General features: G+C 41.0%; 1 pseudogene; it reads left to right on the plus strand.

Moving 5' to 3' along the window:
• The first annotated feature begins 12,186 nt into the window (after positions 1-12,186).
• LOC117701548 (cytochrome c, somatic pseudogene) lies at positions 12,187-12,748 on the plus strand (annotated as a pseudogene).
• The last annotated feature ends 9,990 nt before the right edge of the window (positions 12,749-22,738 follow it).

The following is a 22,738-nucleotide window of genomic DNA, read 5'->3' on the forward strand; positions in this document are numbered from 1 at the left end:
TATCCGCAGGGGTAAGACGCTGCCATGCCTGGGGTATCCGCAGGGATAAGACGTCACATTTTGATTGGTAGTAGTTTTCTGTAGTGGCCTCCACATGCTACAAAGAGAAGTTTCTTTGATGAGGATGGAGTCTACACTTATCTGTGGCCATAAGGGCAAGTGTCTATAGATGGTTGTAAGGAATTATGCTGGTTTAGTAAACTAGAGGTTGTAGATTCTCCTCTCCAAACCACAACGTCACTGGCACCGAGCAGTTGGCTAGGTTTCCAGTAGCAGGCATGATTCCCCTCTTGTTGAGTAAGTCTTAAGTCCAATTAGAGAGCTATTGGTTACTGCTAAAGTATTTATGTCACTACTGCACCCTTGATGATGATTCACACACACACACACACACACACACACACACACACACACTCACGTTCTGTATCTACCTTCCTCCCTGTTCCCTAACGACCCCTCCTTCTCCCGTTTCTCCTATCAGATGGTTTGTGTCCTGCTACTCCCCATTACCTTCTTACCACCTCCTTTTGTATTTACCCATCTCTCCCACCCTGAGTCCATCTTTTCCCATTTTCTCTAGCAGAACACTTGTCTCTTAATTATATGTGTTGCGAACTTTTGAAAGAAATTATAAACCATTTTCAAGGCAAACAGCATTGTATAAATAATGCAAGCCATATTCACCAGTCAGATGTAGTATATAATTTAGCTAATGTTCCAAATCCCTGTTCTATCTGAGAATATCTTGACAGATAGATAGATAGATAGATAGATAGATAGATAGATAGATAGATAGATAGATAGATCTGCTCTATCTGAGGATCTTTTTTAAGTTATTTTCCCTTCTCTTCTCCCTCTTGCTCTGGCCCCGCTCACTTCAGCCCAAAGGTTTTTTTGTTTGTTTGGTTGGTTGGTTGGTTGGTTGGTTTGGTTTATTTATTTAATTTATTTATTTATTATATATAAGTACATTGTAACTGTCTTCAGAAAAGGACATCAGATCTCATTACAAATGGTTGTGAGCCACCATGTGGTTGCTGGGATTTGAACTCATGACCTCCTGAAGAGCAGTCAATGCTCTTAACTGCTGAGCTATCTCACCAGCCCCCTATCTGAGGATCTTATTGTAGCACTTCCTTAAATCTCACATTTACTAGAGAGTTCCACACGTACTGAGGTGGTCTTCTAGGAGTTACAAATGCAGTGTGTGTCAAGTAGACAAAGTACTGCCTCCCCAGCAGCAGAAATTAATCCTAAAAATAAATATGCAGTCAGGAACCATGATAATCACACTGAAGGAAAAAACATGAGTGGTTATAGGACCTTAAGATACACATGCGCTGCCAGTGGGAAGAACAGAGGGGTTTTCCTGAGGAAGTAATGCTTCAGCCGATGGTCAGAGGGATTAGGGACAACCACAGAGATGAGAAGATAAATCATTCTGTGCAGAGGTGTGTTGTGTGTGTGTGTGTATGTGTGTATGTGAGTGTATGTGTGTGTGTGAGTGGGTGTGACTGTGAGTGTATATGTGTGTGTATGTATTGTATGTATGTATTGTATATATGTATGTTTGTGAGTGTGTTTGTGAATGTGTAAATGTGTTTGTCAGTGTGTTAGTATATGTGTATTTGTTTGTCTGAGTGTGTGTGTTTGAGTGTATATATGTATGTATGTGTGTGTGTGAATGTGTGCATGAATGTGTACATGTATATATATATGTGTATGCATGTGTGAGTGTGCATATGCGTGTCAGTGTATGTATGCATATGTGTGAGTATGTGTATATATGTATTGTGTATATGTGTGTATTTATTGTGTCTATGTATTGTGTGTTATATACATGCATGTGTGTCAGTGTGTGCATGTGTGTGCATGAGTATATGTGAGTATGAGTTGTGTATATATGTGTGCGTGTGTGTATGTATGTATGTGAGAGTATGTGTGTATGTATGTGTGTGTCAGTTGTATACATGTGTATGTGTGTGTGAGTATGAATGTGTATGTATGTGTGTGTGAGTGTGTGTGTGTATGTGTGTGTGTGTGTGTGTGTGTTTGTAGGCCTGGGGAGATAGCCTGACATATATAAGGAACTGAAAGCAAGCGAAGGTGGCCAGGGATTCATCAACCAAGAGGCTTGCTCAAGGTGGAGACGGTCAGGGACCAGGTCACTTAGTGCCGTGCTGAAGGAGCAATAATGCACAGCTCATGGCAGTAGACCAGGGAGCAAGGCTTTCTCATGCTGGTTGGGAAGAGTAGCTGGGGAGACTGGAGCCAGTGTATTAACTGTGTCTTTGCTGATCCTGAACTTCCCCGTTCAGGATTAACCAACTACACAGCTTCTGCTTTTTATCTCCAACTACCTCCTCCCTCTAGTTCTTCTCTCTGGTCCTTCATCATCTGTTCTCTTCACTAAGAACCAGGTACCAGACAATTAAGGATAGCTCTCATGCCCCGGCACCTGCCAGAATCACCCCACCTAGTCAATCTTTAGTCTTCCTTGCCCAATCCTTCCTCTGGAAATCACAATCAAGTATGTTGTTCATGTCCACCCTAACTCCCAATCAACCCTGCATGCCCTCATGTGCCTCCTACAAGGTAGGTCTCCAGTTCCAGATGTCTGTCTGTTTCCCCTTCTTTCTGTGCCTAGATGCCTTATGACACAGGTTCACTTTAAAAATACAGGCTGCTGTGCTAATCAGGACATTTCCAATGGTGTGAACACATGACACTCAGGAGTAAAGAGAACATGCAGTAAGGCCCAGTTGATGAGAAGTGAGAGAAACCGGATATAGGGAAAGTCTAGGGTGATAGCTGGGTTTGCAATTCTTCTAACCAGATGATAATGTCGTCTACGTAAAGTCAGAAAGAGGATCAAGTTTGAGAGATTGATTATAATGAGTCCAGTGTGCTCTCAAGACAACCCAATATAAGAGCTACACAGAGAGCTAGACTTAAGTTGGTAGGCAAAGAACTCTCTCACCCTCTCTCACTGGCTTAATCACTCCAAGATGGGGATTCCAAGGCAGGACTATTTATAGACATGAGCAACCCCTCTTCCCAATACATCACACTTCCACTTGATGTAAATGACACTTTTCAATGAGGAACGTTGCTATATTTATATCTTACTTGAAAAATCAACTTTCATATGCAGTTGATGCCATGTGACATGCATATGTCCGCCTGCTGTGCTTGTCAAACTCAAATCCATTCTGTTAGCGAAATGTTCTCCAAACTTGAGTAAAATTGCTTTAAAATACCTTTCAGTGTACAGACCCTGAGATACTGCTTTCTTTAGCATGACATAAATTATGTTGCCAGGTTCTCCAAACGTGGCCTAATAATTACGTTTATTTGAGGTCACATTGGAATATGGGTCACTGTCAGACTGGCCTTTAAACCTGTAGGATGAGGAAGACAATCGTTACAGGGGGGATTCCAATTTGGTGATGTTATTCCTTTAATTAGTCAGGTTTTTATTTCATCTTAAGATACAAGTGGGAAGAGGGAGTGGGTGATGTCCATTATTTCCCCTTCTCTGGAAACTAGAGTCTTGGTGAAATAATGACTCTGTTGCTGCTGTCCACCCAAGCAGGTTTGCAAAGGCTGTCTTCATCTCTTCCAATGTGTTGAAACTTGAAGATCAGTGACTTCTGAAGTCATTGCTGTCTACTGTCATTTTGCAGAAAGGGGCTGGGGAAGAGAAAAAGCAATCTGTGTGTCTTCAGAAGGAGACAAGAGAATTATGGGAACTACCTATGTATGCCTCAGGTTCTGGTCTTGGGTTGGTGAGGAGGCCACAACAGTAACCTCCATGACTTAGGAAAGATGGGTGCTGAGCTTCAGCCAGAGAAGTAGAAAGTCATTCAGGGTTTGTGTTTTCTAACTGGACTCAAGCAGGCAACCATATCAGGGATAGAGTATGTATCTCGACATCACACACCTTGGAGGAACAAGTCCCAGCCCACAACCTGGGGAAAGTACTAAGAAAGTTCCGATCCTATTTTCTCTCTTTCCCCACTTGCATGGCCCTGGGAGGGAGCATTTGTAATGTAAACACCGACTATGACAGTAACAACTACCAATGACAATAACCCATCAGACCCTGCCAATGTGGCAGACCTTGTCCCCTGGACCTTAGTTATATAATCTCAGCTAATCTTCATTAGAACACAATAAAATCATACACTAGCATCAAATCATAAAAGAAAAATTAATACCATGTATACTAAACTATAAGGTGAATTGTGTTTTAACCCCAAACTCATCAGGAAAAGAATTTCTTTATAATCAATACATAATAAAGTACTATGAGCAGTACAGAGTAGTAAAATAAAATCATTTGAAGAGAACACATTTACCTAAGATAGGCACAAGCTGACACTAGCTTTGGATAAAGGTAATGGGTTTTTGTTTGTTTTGTTGGGAGTGAGATACAGTTTCTACATAACCCGAACCAGACTGGAATCTACTAGCCCAGCTAGCCTTGAACTCAGAATCCTCCAACAAGCTTCCCAAGGTCAAGAGTTACAGATTTTTGAAAACCTAGCAAAAAACTGGGTCTTTTTTAACAAGGCAGGGATAATGGAACACAGATTTGTTAATTATTCCTCCATGGTAACAAATACTCAGGCCTCAAGTCTTTTCCAGTCACTCTAAGAGGTCTTAATGAACAACTGACGTAAAACCCTCTGAGATTATGTGTAGCCTCCAGCGGCTATGGGTACCGGGTTCACCTGAGAGGAAGTCTGGGAATGAAAGGGGAATGGAGGGCAAGAAGAGATGAGGCCAAGACAAAGTTCTCTGATCAAGGCCCAAAGTTTAATATTTTGCTTTCACATATAAAGGGTAAGCCCCACCTCCCAGAGTTTAGCCCAGGGGCAAAACTTCTTGGTTTAGCCCAGGGGCTGGGCAAGGAGATAGCAGGTGCCAAGGTGTCAAGGCAAGCTCAGCAGGCGGTCCATTCTTCTTAGCTTCTGTAACAGACTGCAGGGGCCAAGGCCTGCAATGCAATGCATCCCATGTCCTATTGTTTGGTCTCTTGTGGTAAACAGCTTTAGGGCCTTCTCAGGCTGGCAGGCTGGCAGGCTGGGGGAAGGGCACAGTTCCCCCCTTAATTTTTTAAGATGGTAGTGCCAATATCTGAACGGGGCACAATATTTTATCCCATCTAGGGTCTAGAGTGGCTGGGCAACCGTGCCTGGCTTAGGTTGGCATTTATATTACTCCTATATTACCTGTCATTGAGGAAAACATACATAGCATATTGAGGTATGCCTCTGTCTTAGGTTTATAGGAGCTCAAACACTCTTACCCATCATTGACTAATCGGCCATCATTGGCACACTCTTTAGACCAAGACCACATTCAGACCAAAGGACCTGTGGGCATGCACTAGATACAATTCTTCACAGTGATGTGTAACTGCCATGATGAATAGCTGAGCTTGCTGAGAGCGATCCTGTGTGAGGGCAATAAATCTGCTTAAAATACAAGATTCAAAGGTTAAAAGCAACATGATTATCCAAGCAATGTAGAAAATAAGGTTGGAAGTGGAAGTATTTCAGTATCTAATCCAACTGCTAATTAGCAGGGATCAGACACAAAGTCTGGCCACCAGATATATAGTGGGTGGCTTTAAGTAATATAAAAAACACTCTCCAGTAAGAGTGGAGATTATATGTCAAATTAAATCAGCTGGTTGATAAAGATTTTGAGTCATCTTTATCATTAGAATCATAATTATTAGGCTCAAGATCTGTGTCCACTTGACAGACCAGTCTTTCAGGCAGCCATCAGGCTCCATTCTCTTTTTCTGAAAAAATGTAGACTGACTCACAACCCCAAATGAAAACAGGATTGGGACCACACCAAGTATTAGTTAAGGGGTCTCTCCACAAGACCCTGGCAAATGAGCTGAAAGTAACTGAATGCCAGTAGCAATCCGCTGCAGACTGACCTTTAACATCAATTTGCAGAAAATTTAAAACAAGATAAAAGTAAGGTGTGCTTTTGGTGACCTTGGGGGTATAATTCCCCCTTTCTAGTTTAAAAAGGCCAATTTTTTAGAATTACTTGTAAAACCAGGGAAGAAGCACCATTAGCTGCTTTTCCCATATTTAGAGTTATGAAAATATTATTTTAAAGTTTTGTAATCTCTCCTTTACAATTTCTTGTCCTTGAGGATAATAAGGAAATATCAGTAATATTAAATTGTCAACAAAACATCTCAAAAGTTTGACTATACTCAAATAACTGTAATAGCCAGTTTCATTATCTATCTTAGTTTGATATGGAACACCAAGCACAGGAAAATAATATAGGCAATAACTATATTTTTAGTTGCTTCTCTTGTTAAAGTAGTTGCAACTAGAAAGCCTAAAGGGCATCAAGTCACATGTACATATTTTAATTTTTTTAAATCAAAAATGAGTAACATCAATTTGTCAAAATTGTCCTCAAGGCTTACCACTATTATGAAAAAATTGAAGATATTGAGAACAAGTTTTTGTAATTTAACTTGTACACTTTTTAGAAATGTCAAATTGTTGTCTCAAGCTATTATTCTTTTGATGTTGTAAAGAATAAGAGTGTATGGCCAATTATTTTTGAAAGGCCTATAACATGTCTAGTATATAAATCTGCTTTGGCATTGCCCTGGGGTTCAGGCAATCCAATGAGCTTTTAAATGTCTTATAAAGTTAAAAAACAGTACATGTTTTGTAAATTAAGCTGTGTTTTTATAAATAAATTTGAGAATTAGCTATATCTAAAGAAAGTCATATCTAAACAATTTTAAGCAACTATAAATCATGAGCCATATACTGGCCATGAGTATATAAATTGAAAGCTTGATTTCTCAGCATTTCAAACAGTGGCTACAACACATAATTTAATTATTTGTGTTGAAGCAGGGGAAACTCAAGAAAATAAACATGTGATTTAATTACATAAACTGTCTTCTCAATAGATGAGGCATCTGTAAATATAGTAAATATAGCAAACATCTTTTCTATGGGCTGCAAGCATAGTAAATTTTAGGAAATATAAAAGCATGCATAGAGAAAAACTGTAACAAATGATCATCAAATTTGCCTAAAAAGTTTGCCATGTAATAGGGCAAACAACTATCATTATTTTTTAATAACCAATTTAATTGCTATTTGGAATAAGGAATAAACATTTTATCCAAAATGCTTTTAGGATTCTATCTTATAATCTTGTATTAACACAATAATTTTTTATAATAGGATGTTTAAACTTTACTTGTAGATGAAGAAAGATAAATCCATATTAATGGTTTCTTTTACCAAAGGGCTGCTGTGGACATATGAGTAGTAATAACGCAAACAGCCAACAATTTTTTATAGTCTATATAATTTATCTGTTGATAGCTAACAGCTTACTCTATTTTCAGCAAAGCTATCTCTCTTTTACTAGTTAATTGTCAAGGGGAATTAGGACCTTCATCCCCTTGAGAATATCAAACAGAAGTTTAAATCCTCCTATGGTAAGCTTAAGATTATTTTAGCCAATTAATATCTCTTAACAACTTTTGAAAATCATTAAACGCAAATCAAATTAAAAGCAAAACATTTTCTTTTTGCATGTACACTTGCAAGCCAGAAGAGGGCACTAGATCCCACCACAAATGGTTGTGAGCCACCATGTGGTTGCTGGGAATTCAATTCTTATATTTTTAATTATAAGTCTAGCTTTTAACGGTTGAGCCATCTCTCTAGTCCCAACTATTTATTTTTATTAGAATTTTCTATGCCACAATCTGTTTAGGATATAACTGAGGTCTGAAATATTGAAAAGATACTGTCTTTGAATCTTTTTTGGAGCAACAAGTACTCCAAAAATTTTAAAGCTCGTTATATTGGAGCAAAGGCTTGCAGAAAAACTCCTTTAGAGAAATCCACTAATAAAGTATCATATAATGAATAACATATACTAAAAATTTTAAACTCTTAATTTCTAGTATCTAGTAAAAAAAAAAATATATATATATATATATATATATATATATATATATATATATAGTAAGTCAATTGACCTCAAAGTCAATTATTTGAGGCAGACATTTCTAACAATATCACTTCATAGGCTCTCAAAAATTATGAATAAATTTACTGACTGCAAACCTCCCACCTTTACCAGAAATGTAAAGGAATGGTATAAAACATCTTTTAGATCTATAATAATTCTATATGTATTTACTGGAATGGAAGCTGGAGTAGGCAAGTCAGGCTGTATAAATCTTAAGTTTGAACTTTGTTTTGGATCAAATCAATAACCAATCATTTTTAGTTGAGTGAGAGTATCAGATAAAGGCCAAACTGAAGGCAACCTTGTCCTCTAAATATTGTTACATACATTAGAGGAACCAAAAGCATCTCATTTTTAACAACTTTGGAAGGAAGTGGACGCAAAGGAACAAAAACAAATTGAACAATTTTTTGTTGTTGTTGTTGTTGTTGTTAGCAGGTACAATTATAATGTCATGGAGGGAAGTAGGCATAATTTTAATTATTATAACTCTTGGCCCACAGACTGTTGTAAACCTCTTTGGGTCTTAGAATTAACCCTCCTCCCCAGCAAGAAACACCTTTCTAGGAGCTGGTCTTGAAGACCCAGGACAAAAGGAATGTTTGGCACCTGAGCTTCTGCTGTGCTCAGTCTGCATTGTCTTAATTCAAATGTAAATGTTCTTAATCTCGCCTGTTTTCTGAGGCCTGACTAGGCCTGTACTGTGCTGCAAGGTAAAAAAAAAAAAAAAAAAAACTTTAATTCTATGTGCTGAATCTTTTTTTTAAAACACGGGCAAATCAAAAAATCTCAAACTCACGATTGAACTACCAACTGTAGCCAATGGAATATTGGCAGTTTATGTTTTCTAGCCTCTTTTGCAACATTAGGGTATAACCATAATTTTGAGAAACAAATTTTTAAGCAATCTATTTTCTCTAAAATCAACACCAAGTAATTACCTTTATGTTACAAAGTTTTGTTGCCTGTTCTTATATATGAATACATGATAGTGAAGCTTTTAATATCTCACTAAAGAGACATTGTTTTTAAATCTTATCTTTATAATCTGGTTTCTAAATGACTCCAGCCCTGAGTTACCAATCTTAAATCAACCTTTTGTTACCAAGGTTGTAAATTTTTTAATCATATCCAATAATTTATAGGCCAATAACCAAGACATGCAGAACATATTTATGCCATTAAAACCAATCAGAAACAAGAATGAAGTGACAACACATCTTATATATTTAAACCAAAAAAATTTTCTTGCTTTCTCTAGCTGTAATTTTAAGATAAAAGCACCTTGTCACAGAGATTTTTCTACAACAAACAACTCTTAGCTTCCTTATAGATTCTAAAAAACTGCTGGTCCCTTTAAAAACAGCTTATACCAACAATCAACTGTTAGAAAGGCTTTTCCAGCTCAGCTGGACTGTTAGCTACAGGTGTTAAGAAAACTTATCAGCCGCTGCTCTGCATATTAAGATTGCCTTTGAAAACCAAGTTAAACTAGACCAAGGGTTGGATCAAGCAATTTTAACCATCTTTTGAACATCAAACATAGAACACCAATCATTCAGACAACGAAACAAAAAACACACACGTGGACACATGTGGATATTGACGAGCCAAGGATAAACAAACAAGGAAGACAGAATTATGGGTACTCCTCAGTGCTCTGCCCTTTTTTAGTTTTCAAATTCTTTTAAACCCGGCTCCTCTTGCCTGAGACAACTCTTGGGCTTGCCAAATATTCTCCTATCCCCAACTCACTGTCACCTCCTAGATGAGCTTGCATTGGGTCAAGGCTCACTCAAATCTAGACCTGCATCCCACTGAAACACAGTTCCTGTAAACACAGCCATAACTTAGCTATCATCAATGCTGTTCGTTGTTTACCAAGTGCTCTTTTTTTTCCATTTTCCATGGAGCTCCACCAAAACAGTGTTCCTCAGCTGGTCTTCCGTTCTCAGGTTCTACGGGTAGACGCCATTCTGTAGCCACCAGCGGCTAGGGGTACCGGGTTCACCTGAGAGGAAGTCTGGGAATGGAAAGGGGAATGGAGGGCAAGAAGAGGTGAGGCCAAGACAAAGTTCTCTGATCAAGGCCCAAAGTTTAATATTTTGCTTTCACATATAAAGGGTAAGCCCCACCTCCCAGAGTCTCTACTTGGTTTAGCCCAGGGGCTGGGCAAGGAGATAGCAGGTGCCAAGGTGTCAAGGCAAGCTCAGCAGGCGGTCCATTCTTCTTAGCTCCTGTAACAGACTGCAGGGCACCAAGGCCTGCAATGCAATGCATCCCATGTCCTATTGTTTGGTCTCTTGTGGTAAACAGCTTTAGGGCCTGCTCAGGCTGGCAGGCTGGAGGAAGGGCACAATTATGCAAATGCATGTTTATGGGCTAGAATAAAGTTGCTAGTGACACCATCAGAGGTTCGGAGTTTTGAGTTCTCCTGAAGATGCAGGAGATCTCTGAGCAGCAGAGGCTCAGCAAGTGCTGTTCCAAGCTGTGAAATCACAACATCTCAGGGAAGCATTTGATTAAAGTATCTCATGGCTTGTCAGACAGGAAGGAGAGAACGATACTTATAAATTAATGCTAGTCTGCCTAAATTCAAATGCTGATGTATTCATCATTAAGTATATAAATATTATTAATATCTTTCTGTTCCCTAATAGAGCTTGATAGCATGTCCTAGAGCAGAGAGAGTATCTGAGACGTAGGCTCACTAGCAAGAAGGGATGAGGATGAATCCTCTGGGTCTGACATCGTATTCCAGCTGCCTGCTAGCCTATATGGCACCTCTGAGATGTACCAGCACAGGCTGTACCATGGGGGAGCCACCAATTCAGGCATTAGCATGCCCAGAGCTTCATGGCTCAGAAACCTTGAAGAGTCCATAAACATAAAACTAATAGCAATTGTACTCTTAATGATAGGCCCCGTTCTAGGCTGTTATTTTTAATTTTTAAATAACCTTTTGTTTTCAAAAACAACCTTCTAGTATATAAATGGGCATTATTACTATTTATAAGTGAAGAAACTGAGGCTTAAGGACTTATCAAAAGCAAAATAATTATAGCTGAGCTAAGGCCCAAAAGCCATGAAATCTGTGCCCTGATGCATATTCTTTACCAGTTGGGGCTACAGCTCTCGGCACATCTCGGCACGGCTCGGCACTGCAAAGTTCCTTTGTGCTCACAGCTACATTGTTCCTACAAGAGGAATTTGAGTTTTCTTCCGTGGAGAAAAGCCATGCCTTCTCAAACTGATACAGAGCACAGAAAGAGCTAACGTCTTAAGTCTGATCTCAAGAATGCAAGTTCCTACAGAGCCTCTCAATAGACTCCTGACTCTCATACATAACTTTAGAAACCTGGTCCCTTGGCTAGATTCCAGGATGTAAGCCCTTGAACCATTGAACTGGAGGGATGCAGATACAATTTAGTAGATGATGTCAACTGAAAAACAGATTTTAAACCCAGTGTAGTAGCACATGCCCATAGAAGGTCAGCTCTTGGAAGGAAGAGGTAGAAGGGTCAGCAGTTCAAGGCCAGCTTTGGCCATCTATCATATTTGAGGTTTGTCTGAACTACGTGAGATTCACTTCAAAACACAAATCAAGAATCCAAGCAACACTGAGCTCCTGTGGCTACAGGACTGATAATTCTCCCTAAGGGAAAAGGACCCAGCCTTACAAAGACCAACTTGCAACTAGTCCTGGAGTGAGTCAGGGCCTCATAGCACAGGAGGAAGAGCACAAGGCCAAGACAGTGCCACGTGGGACAGTCTGAGCGTCCCCAGCATGTCAGCCGTGTTTCTGGCCCGCATGCAGATTGTAGATTGGTTGTCAATGAAGCAAGAAATAGTAATAATAGTAATAATAGTAATAATAATAATAATAATAATAATAATAATAATAATAATAATAATATCATCACTGACTTCCTTCCCTAACCCCAACTCTGGATGTGGCATGCAAATAAGAAAGCAACCTATCGTGTCTAGGACAATGAGAAAGATTTGGAAGAAGACATGGACAAGCTCCAATTTAAACGGCAGGTTAGCACAAAGAAAGGGCCAGAGACGAAGAAGTGGGACATCTGCCAGTCCGAGCGTTTGCGGTGTTGACCCGCCCGGAGCGAATTAAAAATGGGTGATGTTGAAAAGGGCAAGAAGATTTTTGTTTAGAAGTTGCCCAGTGCCACACTGTGGAAAAGGGAGGCAAGCATAAGACTGGACCAAATCTCCACGGTCTGTTTCGGAAGATAGGTCAGGCTGCTGGATTCTCTTACACGGATGCCAACAAGAACAAAGGCATCACCTGGGGAGAGGATACCCTGATGGAGTATTTGGAGAATCCCAAAAAGTACATCCCTGGAACAAAACTGATTTTCGCTGGAATTAAGAAGGGAGAAAGGGCAGACCTAATAGCTTACCTTAAAAAGGCTACTAATGAGTAATTCCACGGCCTTATTTATTACAAAACAAATGTCTCATGACTTTTAATGTATACCATAATTTAATTCATACACCAAATTCAGATCATGAATGGCTAAACAATGTTTTTGTTGGACAGTCCTGATTTAAGTAAAACTGACTTGTCGTAAAGCGGGTATGATCTTTTTTAAAGCAGCAATTCCGGTTGTATACATGCCATCCCCGCTCCTCCCTTTCTCAAGATAAGATTGGACTTAATTAATAAGGTTTTACTTTCCATTAATATGGGGCTGTCACCTCAAACCTATAGATTTATATAACTGGGTATATGAATATGTTTAAAAACTGGGAAAATTCTATCACTGTCTCAGAAACAAGAAGACTCACCTGTGTTTCAGTTTGTGTTCACTGGCCTCTTTTAGGCAATGGCTAACCACCAGGAAGCAACTGTCTATTCTTGACAATGCTGTTTTAATTAGAATTCCCTACATCAAGGATGCTGCCTTTTACACTGAAGGGCATTTACTGTGGTTTATGTATTATATCAAATAAAGAGTATTTAACACTTTTTTTAAAAAGGGCCAGAGAACAGAGACAGAGACATTCTGGATGAGACATTATCTAATGTGAGATGGGTTTTCTTTGTTGGTTGTTTGTTTGGATTTAGATTTCGTGTGTGTTTCTGAATTTCACACAATTGCTAGGCCTGTCTTACGATCTTGGTGGGAAAAGCAAGCAGCAGAAGCCATCTCTCACTAGCCAGAGATGCAGCGATTCAGGTTCATAGTGGGGTGGGTGACATATGGTTAAAAATGATACAGGGGGGCTAGGTGAACCTGAGCAATTTCCTTCTTCTCCTAGTCTATGGCAGGTCAGATAATCACAACAGAGACAGACACTTGGGAGATGAGCAGGCTCCCCGAGTACGTGAGAGTCCCCTGTGTGTGTGCATACATCATGTTCCTCTGTCCCTCTTTCTGCTATATAAATGTATTTATACTATATTATACTGCACTATATATTGTGTATGATATCCTTTCTACCATAATGTAATCTGTCCAATCCGCTCTTAACTCTGGAGAATCCTAATGTAAGTCCTGTGGCTAATGAAGCTACTAGAATATCTACTTATATTTTAGTTCCTTTCTTAAAGATTTTAGTGAAACACTTATGATATATAATCTATAATCTATATAATATATATTATGATATATATCTACCCTATGCTGTTTTACTTCAGATTACATATATGTATTTATACATTCCAGTCTTAGTTAACAGAAGTATCTAATGAAAAGGCTTGAAGAGGAAAAAAAAAAGAAGAAGAAAATGCTTAAAGATTAGTATTCTAGGGCTGAGGGCCGAGTGTGGTGGTGCTCACCTTTGGTCCCAGCACCAGGAGGCAGAGACTGGCAGATAGATCTCTGAGAGTTCAAGGCCAACTTGGTCCACAAATCTTAGTCCAGGACAACCAGGACTCTGTTACAGAGAAACCCAGAGAGACAGATCGGTATTCCATGGGAGAGCAAAGAATGGTAACCAGTCATTCAAAGGAAAGTAAGCTCAAATGTCCACTAATTTCAAGGAAAGACTCGTGTACTTACTGGCGCGTCTAATCTATCAACAGAGTAAACTATATACGATTCACTCTGAAGTAAGCAAGCATAAAGATTTTAATTGCTTTCTTCATTTTGCTTTACGAAAGCAAATTAAAAGCTTCTGTAGGTGTTAATAAATGTGTGAGTGGGCACAAACAAGCTCCTGCAATAAATAGAAATTGCTGAAGCATTGCAAAGTAGGGCTCATGAAAACACTAGAGTCAGACAAGGGACTCTGTGAACTCTGGCTTAGTGTTATTTCATACATATTGAGTTACACCGGTGTGCATGTTTATAATATAAAATAGTAATTAGATGGTTCATTTACTGATAGGTATGTGTATATCTGGGTGGGTGAGGTGTGTTCATGGGGAGCTCTGCTTTGGAGAACGATGTCTCAGTGGAGGCTGTCCCCAGATGGGGACAACCGCATGGGCTCTTCCCACTAACTCATGTCAACATAGCTCAAAAGTCACCCTCTGCAGTAAACCCTTTGAAGGGACCCAGCCAGCAGATGGTCAACCCCTTCCTTCTCTAGAAGCTGGGTCTACAGTGTGTCTGTGTGGCCACTCAGTTACTGCTGACTAGCCCAGAGCCAGCTTGAACTTGAATCAGAGTTAGCCCAACGAGATTTACTTTCTCAGAAGTTGGAACTCGGAGACATTAGCTAAACCCTATTTGTCAGCACCTGGGAAGACCTGAGATTACGGACACTGCAACCAACACATCTGCGTAGGGGAAAGGGGGAACTTCCACCTTGCTCAGCATTGCTTATGGCTGCAGCCACTTGTCACGATTTAGTTAGTCTGCAGAGATCTATAGTGTTGGGCTTTTTCCCCTCTTCAAATTCTAAAGTGTTCAAAGGTGAAGAGTAATGCAAGAACAATATATCCCTTGCCTAGATTATTCCTACTTTACTTAATGTCATTCTGTCTCCTCCTCCTCCTCCTCCTCTTCTTCTTCTTCTTCCTCCTCCTCCCTCCTCTTCCTCCTCCTCTTCCTCCTCCTCTTCTTCTCCTCTCTCTCTCTCTTTCTCCTCTCTTGCTCTATGTCCCCACCAATGCATACTGGACTGTAGTACTTGAGGTTGAGTTATAGACACCATGCCATCCTAAGAACTATGTTTTCTCCTTTGCAACCCCATAATGAAATTATTGCAACGAAGAAACCCATATTAATATTATGATCTAATATAGAGTCTGCCTTCAAATCTTCCTACTTAACAACAAAATGTCTTTTATAAACTTTCATTTGATTCCCAACCCAGAAGCCAATCTAGTCAAGACTCCAGTCTCCGGGCCTTTTCATGACATTGTCTGCTTTGAAGAGCCCAGGCCAACGATCACATAGATTACCATTTTACATTTCAGATTTGTCTGGGTGTTTTCTCGTGGTGTGATGAGAAGCATTTAAAAGTATGAGCAGACAATTCGGTGTGATCCTCAAAGCATTGCATGAGGTTGGCTGCTCTCATTATTAGACACATTAAACTTGACCCATTGAGAGAAAAATGGCATTTTACTTCATAAGAAAAACACAGCCAGAGCATTACTTAGAGACTATGTGAATATCCAGATCTCTAATAAAATGTTTTCCAATATTGATACTTGATTCAATCCGTTATTAAATTGTAGTTAGTAAATGGTGCTATAATTTCTAATTTCACCATTATGCATTAAAAATTAGATCATTTTACATGTATGGGTTTTTAGCATGCATGTAGTGTATCATACAAGTGCCTGGTACTCTTGGGGTCAGAAGAGAGGTTTCGGTCCCCTGGAAGTTGAATTACTAGATGGTTATGAGCCACCATGTGGGGCCTGGGAACTGAACCCAGCTCTACTGCAGAAGCAGCCAGTGCTTGTAACCAGAGCCTCTTTCCAGCCCCTCATTATTTCACCATGGAAGCTTCTGACTTAGAAGAAATGTCTTCTCTTTCTTCCACCACATTCCCTTTATGACTCAGGATTTGGGCTTTTATGCTGTTGTTATTTTAAGATAATGCACTATAACCCATTTTCAACATTATTCTGTAACATAGTCAACATATCCCAAATGTACCTGTATCGGCAAGTCTCAAACCTTCATTGTTCTGCCAATAGAAAAGCAAAACAGAGCGGGGCCAACACCAACTTTGGGGTCAAATGGCTCGTCAGAAGTTTTGTACAGTAATTAAGTAATAACCAAGCAGTTTAAATTCATGAGGACTCAGTTTCTTCGAGGCCAAGGAATGCTAATAGCACCTTCCTCACAGACAAACAGCAGCCCTGGGCCCGCTGTTGGATCCTCAATATTGAATTCACGTGGAAGGCACCCAGCAAAGTGCTGTCAACTGGGAAACCTGCTACACAGCCATAGTGTGACAAGTGCCATTATCTCTGCTGCTAGTGTAATGCTGGTGAATTTTCTATACTCATAGTATAAACCATGGCCTCACTTGTGAGCATGTGGGTGAACCTTTGTACTGTCTAAAAATAACTGGACAGTGATGTTACATACAACTCAACGTATTAACAGAAACTATTGTCATTGCTATTGTTACTGTGGCGATGGTGGTGATGGTGATGGTGGTGATGGTGGTGATGGTGATGGTGGTGATGGTGGTGATGGTGGTGATGACCAAAGCAGCTGCATAATACTTACTATGTGATGTGCCCTGGGCTAAGCTCTGAATTAACTCACAAGTCTATGCTATACATGATATCAGACATAATCTTCATTAAGTTTTTCATATTGTTTAAAGACTTCATACATGCATATAATATGTTTTGATCAAGAATACCCCAAATTCCTTCCCTTCCAGTTTCTCCTTACCTCACAGCTACTCCCCCCTCTCTCTTAGGGTCTTACCGCTGTGAACAGATGCCATGACCAAGGCACCTCTTAGAAAGGAAAACATTTAACTGGGGCTGGCTTGCAGGTTCAGTAGCCCATCATCATTATGGCGGAAAGCACAGCAGCGTACATGCAGGCATGATGCTGGAGGAGCTGAGAGTTCTACATCTTAATCCACATGTTCCACGTGCCTCTCGTGTCCCCTTCGCCCGCGAAAAAGGACACGGAGGCAGTGATCGGGTATTACTACAAACGAGGCTTTACTTATAACAGCAGAAGCGGAAAGACCGTGGAAGGGCCAAAGACAGGAAGAGGCACAGCTTAAATACACCCTAGAGTGACGTATTCACTTCTGATTGGCTGTTCACTCATCACCCAATATTACGCCTCGGGATTGGCCAGTGACTTTGGCGGGCTTTCTGCCTTTGCACCTGCGCAGTTACTTGTTTACTAGTGGGAAGGACACGATGTCCGCGCCATCTTGGAATGGCGAATTATACCACCGCTAACAGCGGCTTCCTACATCCACAGGCTGCCAGGAAAGGACTGTCTTCCAGGCAACTAGAAGGGTCTCAAAGCCCACTCCCACAGTGACACTCTTCCTCCAAGGCCACACCTCCTAATAGTGCCACACCCTGGGCCACGTATATTCAAACCACCACTCTCTCCCAACCTCATTTGTTGTTTTTAAACCTACTTAGTACACTTAGAATTGTCTTCATTCTGAGATGGAAGAAACTGAGGTCTTAAGAGAGTAAGTGATTTGCCACAGGGCAGTCAGTAAAGAGTTAGGACCTTAATCTGCTTCCAACAGTGATCTTAAGCCAGATATACTTGGAGGCATAGCATAAGCCCGTCTCAAATACCAAAACAAACAAAGCAGGACCTACTATATCACTCTGAGGAAGGGAGCACCTCTAAATCAAAGGTAGATGAAGCAGAAGGCATTCTCCATACAGAAGCGTGTGGAGGTACATGCGTGTGGAAGGAAGACGCAGGCGTAGAGTCGACAGTGAAGATGTGTCATTCTGGTTCAAAGAATCTCATTTTGCAACATGCTGAGGCCATTACAAATGAAGCTCTCATATCCAGAACGTAAGGAAGGGATGTAATTAAGCCTTGGAAAAAAAAACAAGAGGAAGATGTCAGCTTATCTTCCTCGGGTGCTTTATGGCTGCCGTCAGTGACAAATTCAGCTACGTCTGAATAACTCGCCAGATGGTCCAGCTGTGCAAATGTTATTGTTTTCTGCCAATTCATAGCATTCCCATGGTTTCTCAAGGTCTAGTTCTTGAACTCCCGAAAGAAACTGCGGCGTCCCACCCCAAAGCTACGAGAAAGTAATAGGCTCCCAGTTCTGTCACGAAAGATTAATCAGATCTGTTAGTGAATTCCCAGGCAAACACAGAGGGCTTTTCATGATCTCCTTCAGGTGCGGCAGGTTTAGTTGCAGAGGCCTTATAAGGCAGAAACGAAGCCTGGTAGAATGTCTTCATAGGAGCAGGCTGAGAAGCAATGTCACAGCTGCCAATCAATTGACGGCAACTTTGTGAGAAACGACTCTTGCCCCTTAAGGACCATGTCGTCATTTCTCTTTGCACTCTTAACCTGATAACCTGATGTGTGTTCTATGATTGTTCGCCTGTTGCTGACTGAGCATACTGGCCACTCACCAGCACTGTATAGTCCCAACCATGTGTGCCCTGAAAGACGAGTAGTAAGAACTCGCACAACGTGACTTACTGCCTAACAATTAGCATCTCTGTGCACTAAGAGCTGCAAAGCGGAGGGCGATGTAGCCGTTCAAACAGTTAAGCATGAATTAAACGCACTATAATTCGGGGCCCCGGAGCCTTGACTATGTAGAAAGGCAGATGTCCTTTCATTAGAAAGAGGAAACCAGGAGTTATCTAAAGGAGGAGAATCCATGTGAGCATGTGTGGGCGGGCAAGCGAGAGAGCAAGGAGGAGGGAGAGGGAGGGGGAGAGAGAAAGATGGAGGGAGAACGAGAGCGAGAGGGGGAGAGAAAGAAAGGGAGAGAGAGTATAAGTGAGAAAGAGAGAGAGGGAGAGAACAAGAGAGAGCAGGAGAGAGAGCACAAGAGAGATGGGGGTTGGGGGAGCGAGAGAGCAAGTGGGGGAGGGGGAGAGAGAGGGAGAAAGGGAAAGAGCATAAGTGAGAGAGAGCGAGAGTACAAGAGAGAGCAGGAGAGAGACAGAGACAGACAGAAAGAGACAGACTAAGGGAAGAAAGCATGCTGCAGCAATCTAGAACTTTCTTACCATGACTTGGCCTGCTAGGACCTCACTTTCTGAGCCCTCCTACTTTTCAAAACTGACCACCCTGCATGCACAACCTCTCTGCCGTGCTCCAGCCACCGTTGTCGGGCTGCTGTTCCTCACGCAAGCTTCTCACTCACACATCCGGCAATGATGGATCATCTCCTCTGCTTCCAAGACTCGTCAGATGTCTGAATGGCTAACTGGTTCAACCCCTTGGATGACAGAGTTTTCAGAACAGATGTCTGTTCTTCACAAGAGACTAAGGTGAGCATGCTCTGAGGAGATGATTCAGCTAGTAATGTGCTTACCAGTCAAGTGAGAAGACCCAGTTTCATCCCCAGCACCCATGTTAAAAAGTAGGCGTGAAGGCACAGGTACCACGTCCTTTTGCTTTGTTTCTTTATATGACACTAGTTTTCTTCCAAGAAACTAATATTATGGAGTCTTGAGCCATATCTACAGGGCTTGTATACGTCACCGTAACCACCATGAGTTCTTGAGTTTGATGGTTCTGTCATGCCTAAGAAACCCCAGTTTACCCGAGTCCTCTCTGCCTCTGGTTTTTAATCTTTTGTCCTCCCTTCCCACCATAAGCCTCACCCCTCCACTGTTCCCTTTTCCTCTTCATAAACACACTCTCACGCTCTTTCTATGTCCATTTTAAACCAAGCGGCATTGTTATTTCTCAGTTGCTTATATTAATTAAGCAATTTTTAAAAGTTAAAATAAAAGGACTTTCAAAATACTTTCATTTTTAACTATTTCCAGAGATCTTCATTTGTTTGTGTAGGACAAACATGAAAGATTTGTTTTTACGTTAAGTGTATGCATATATGTCTATGTGGGTGATGACTGTGTATGATGTATGTGTGTGTGTGTGTGTGTGTGTGTGTGTGTGTGTGTGTGTGTGTGCACGTATGTCTGAAGAGGCCAGAAGAAGGCTTAAGACTTCCCTAAAGCTGGAGGTGAAGGTGTTTGTGAGGCTTCTGAGACTGCTAATGGCACCTGAGTCAATTTCTCTGGAAGACAGCACGCACTTTTAACTGCTGAGACATCTCTCCAGCCCCAATGCAGGACAAACTTTCTGTTTCTTTCTATCTGAAGGAATTCCTTCAACATATATTTTAGGCTAAGAATGAATTCTCTTGGTTTTGGTTTTAAAGGAAGTCTTCACTTTTGTCCTCAATGTTGATTGCGCCTTCCATTAAATTCTGAGTTGACTCCCGTGGCCTCTTAGCTTTTTAAGGCCCATGTTTACCACCGAGCGCTCAACACAACGGCAGGTCGGGCACTCAGTTCTTAGTTCAGTACTTTTGGAAATGTCTCGGCCACTATTATTCCAGTTACTTGCCTGTTCCATTATCATTCCTTTTTCCTTCTAAATTCCAAAGCTTGTATGCTTGCTGTTGTGGTCTCGTCAGACAATGCGTCAGTGCTCAGTTCTGGTACCTATTGGTCTGACTTTAAGCTTCAAGTTCACCAGCTCTTTCTTTAAATATGTCAAGTCCACCGATGAGTCTTCCAAAGGCATTTGTCATTTTGGACACGTTTTCTACCCTTGTGCCTCTATTTGTCCATTTCTTTGGTGTTCCATGGCTTCAGTGCATTTGTGTATATTTTCCAAGAACACCTTTGAACAATAATAATTAGTTCTTTTAGCTCCTACCTCCCTCTTTTAGATGGTTCTTTTAGACTCTTTTAGAACGTTTGTGTTGTCGTTGTCTGATATGGTAGGTAGGTGGTGAATTGGGAGAGGTAAGATGTTGTTTCCTGTCTTCATTTGTTTGGCCAATCTCCAGGCTGAGGCTCCCTTACAATTCTACCTCTCTTCCATTTATGGAAAGCAAACGGGGTCTCTAAAGGCAAGGGCCCGAAATGGTGTCAGCCCAAAATGCTGTCTTGTAGTTTTTCTTTTATTCATCCCCCAGCAAACAATGACTTGGGATTTCCAAGGTTTGTTGCTGTCTCTGTGTCCTCAAAGAGAAAAGGACTCAGGCAGAGGATCCTGGGTTAGCTTGTTTACAGTAACAGACCCTCCTCCTGGCCTGGTTACAAACAGGAATTCTTTAGGCTCTCAGCCTCCATCCGTCCTACTCTTAATGGTCTCTGTGACTATGGGCAAGGCAGAAAGGTCCACACACAGATACATCTCCCGTTAGAGCAACTCCCAAACTCAAGCTTCGAAATCCATCCAGGCCTTTAACAAAACTCTTCTTGACTGCTGGCAAAGTAACCCAGTCTTTTCCTGAGCCCTGACAGGATGTCTCACCTTGCCTTTCTTTTTAGTGACACCGGCCTTCCCTTAGACTTTAGGCTAGTTGATTTCTTGGTGAATTCAATTTTTCTGCTAGACCCAAGAATATGTATGGTTTTTGTCAACCTGTCTCATCGTCAGTAGGGGAAAGTAGCTCTCTTACCAGCTTTCATGTCCTAGTTGGAGCCCTGAAATTCTAACATCCATGTCTAGATTGTGTCTAGTGCTATTCTGTCATTTCCCTCAGGATCCCTAACTTTTAAAGTCCATTACATCCTACAGGCGTGCTAGCAGAGTTTCTGACAAAGAAGAAAGGTAACGTGCTTCGGATTCAGCAGCAGAGCGAGGCCAGTGTCTGGCAGATGACCAAGAAACGATAAGAATGTTGACAGCAGGTATTTGCAATCAAGGGTGAAAGGTGACTGCCAGCAAGGGACAAGCTCTTCTTCACAGGCTGGGAATTTGATCAGCAGGGACCTTTAACTCGCCACAGTCCGTCGTACTAGGAGGGTAACTGATTTTCTGTGGCTGCTAAAGGAAGGAGATTCAGGGATGGCTACAAAGACTTTGGCTAAATGACAGAGATGGGGTTACTGTCTCAGCTGCTTGTCTGCATGCTAACAGAGTAGCAAGGGCTAATAACAGGTAAGCCAGGGTGCACACAGACCTCAGGACTTATTTAGATCCCAGCGTCTGCCTATCACATGACTCAATAGAGATATCTAAATTTCACAATAGATATTTTAAAACCTCGGGAGATTTTGGAGCCTACAATCTTTTAAAATTAATTAAAGTTGGCTTTCTGCATCATCTTATTAAGTATTCTAATGATAAATCCCAACGTTTAATTTTTATAATGTCAGGGAGAGAGGGGGTCAAATTTCAGAGACATCTCAGCTCCTGAGTAATGTTTCCAATCCAGCAAAATCAGATGGCCTGATTTTCTTGCTCAGTGTTTTTGGTAGAAAAGGCAATTTTCAAGACTGAAATAGGCAATTCCTTAGCCATCACAGATGCTCTTAAAATCCATTTTTTAAACTCCTATACACTTCCATGTGTAAATGAAAAAAGACTCTGGAAATACACATTTTTCTATCTTGAAAGATAACTCACTCAAGCATAAAGTTAATACAATTTATTACATCAAAAGTAAAGCTGCATTAGAGGAAGCTCATAGCAGGGGGGTAAACACACTTCACAGGGTGGGGAGGGACTGCTGTCCCAGTCCCCCTCCTTTGGTTCAGTGCCTCCACAAATATCCTCTTCATTGCTCCTGCTGACAGAGCCAGGTAGCT

Source organism: Arvicanthis niloticus, unplaced genomic scaffold (assembly GCF_011762505.2).
Source record: "Arvicanthis niloticus isolate mArvNil1 unplaced genomic scaffold, mArvNil1.pat.X pat_scaffold_1300_arrow_ctg1, whole genome shotgun sequence".
NCBI classification, from domain to species: domain Eukaryota; kingdom Metazoa; phylum Chordata; class Mammalia; order Rodentia; family Muridae; genus Arvicanthis; species Arvicanthis niloticus.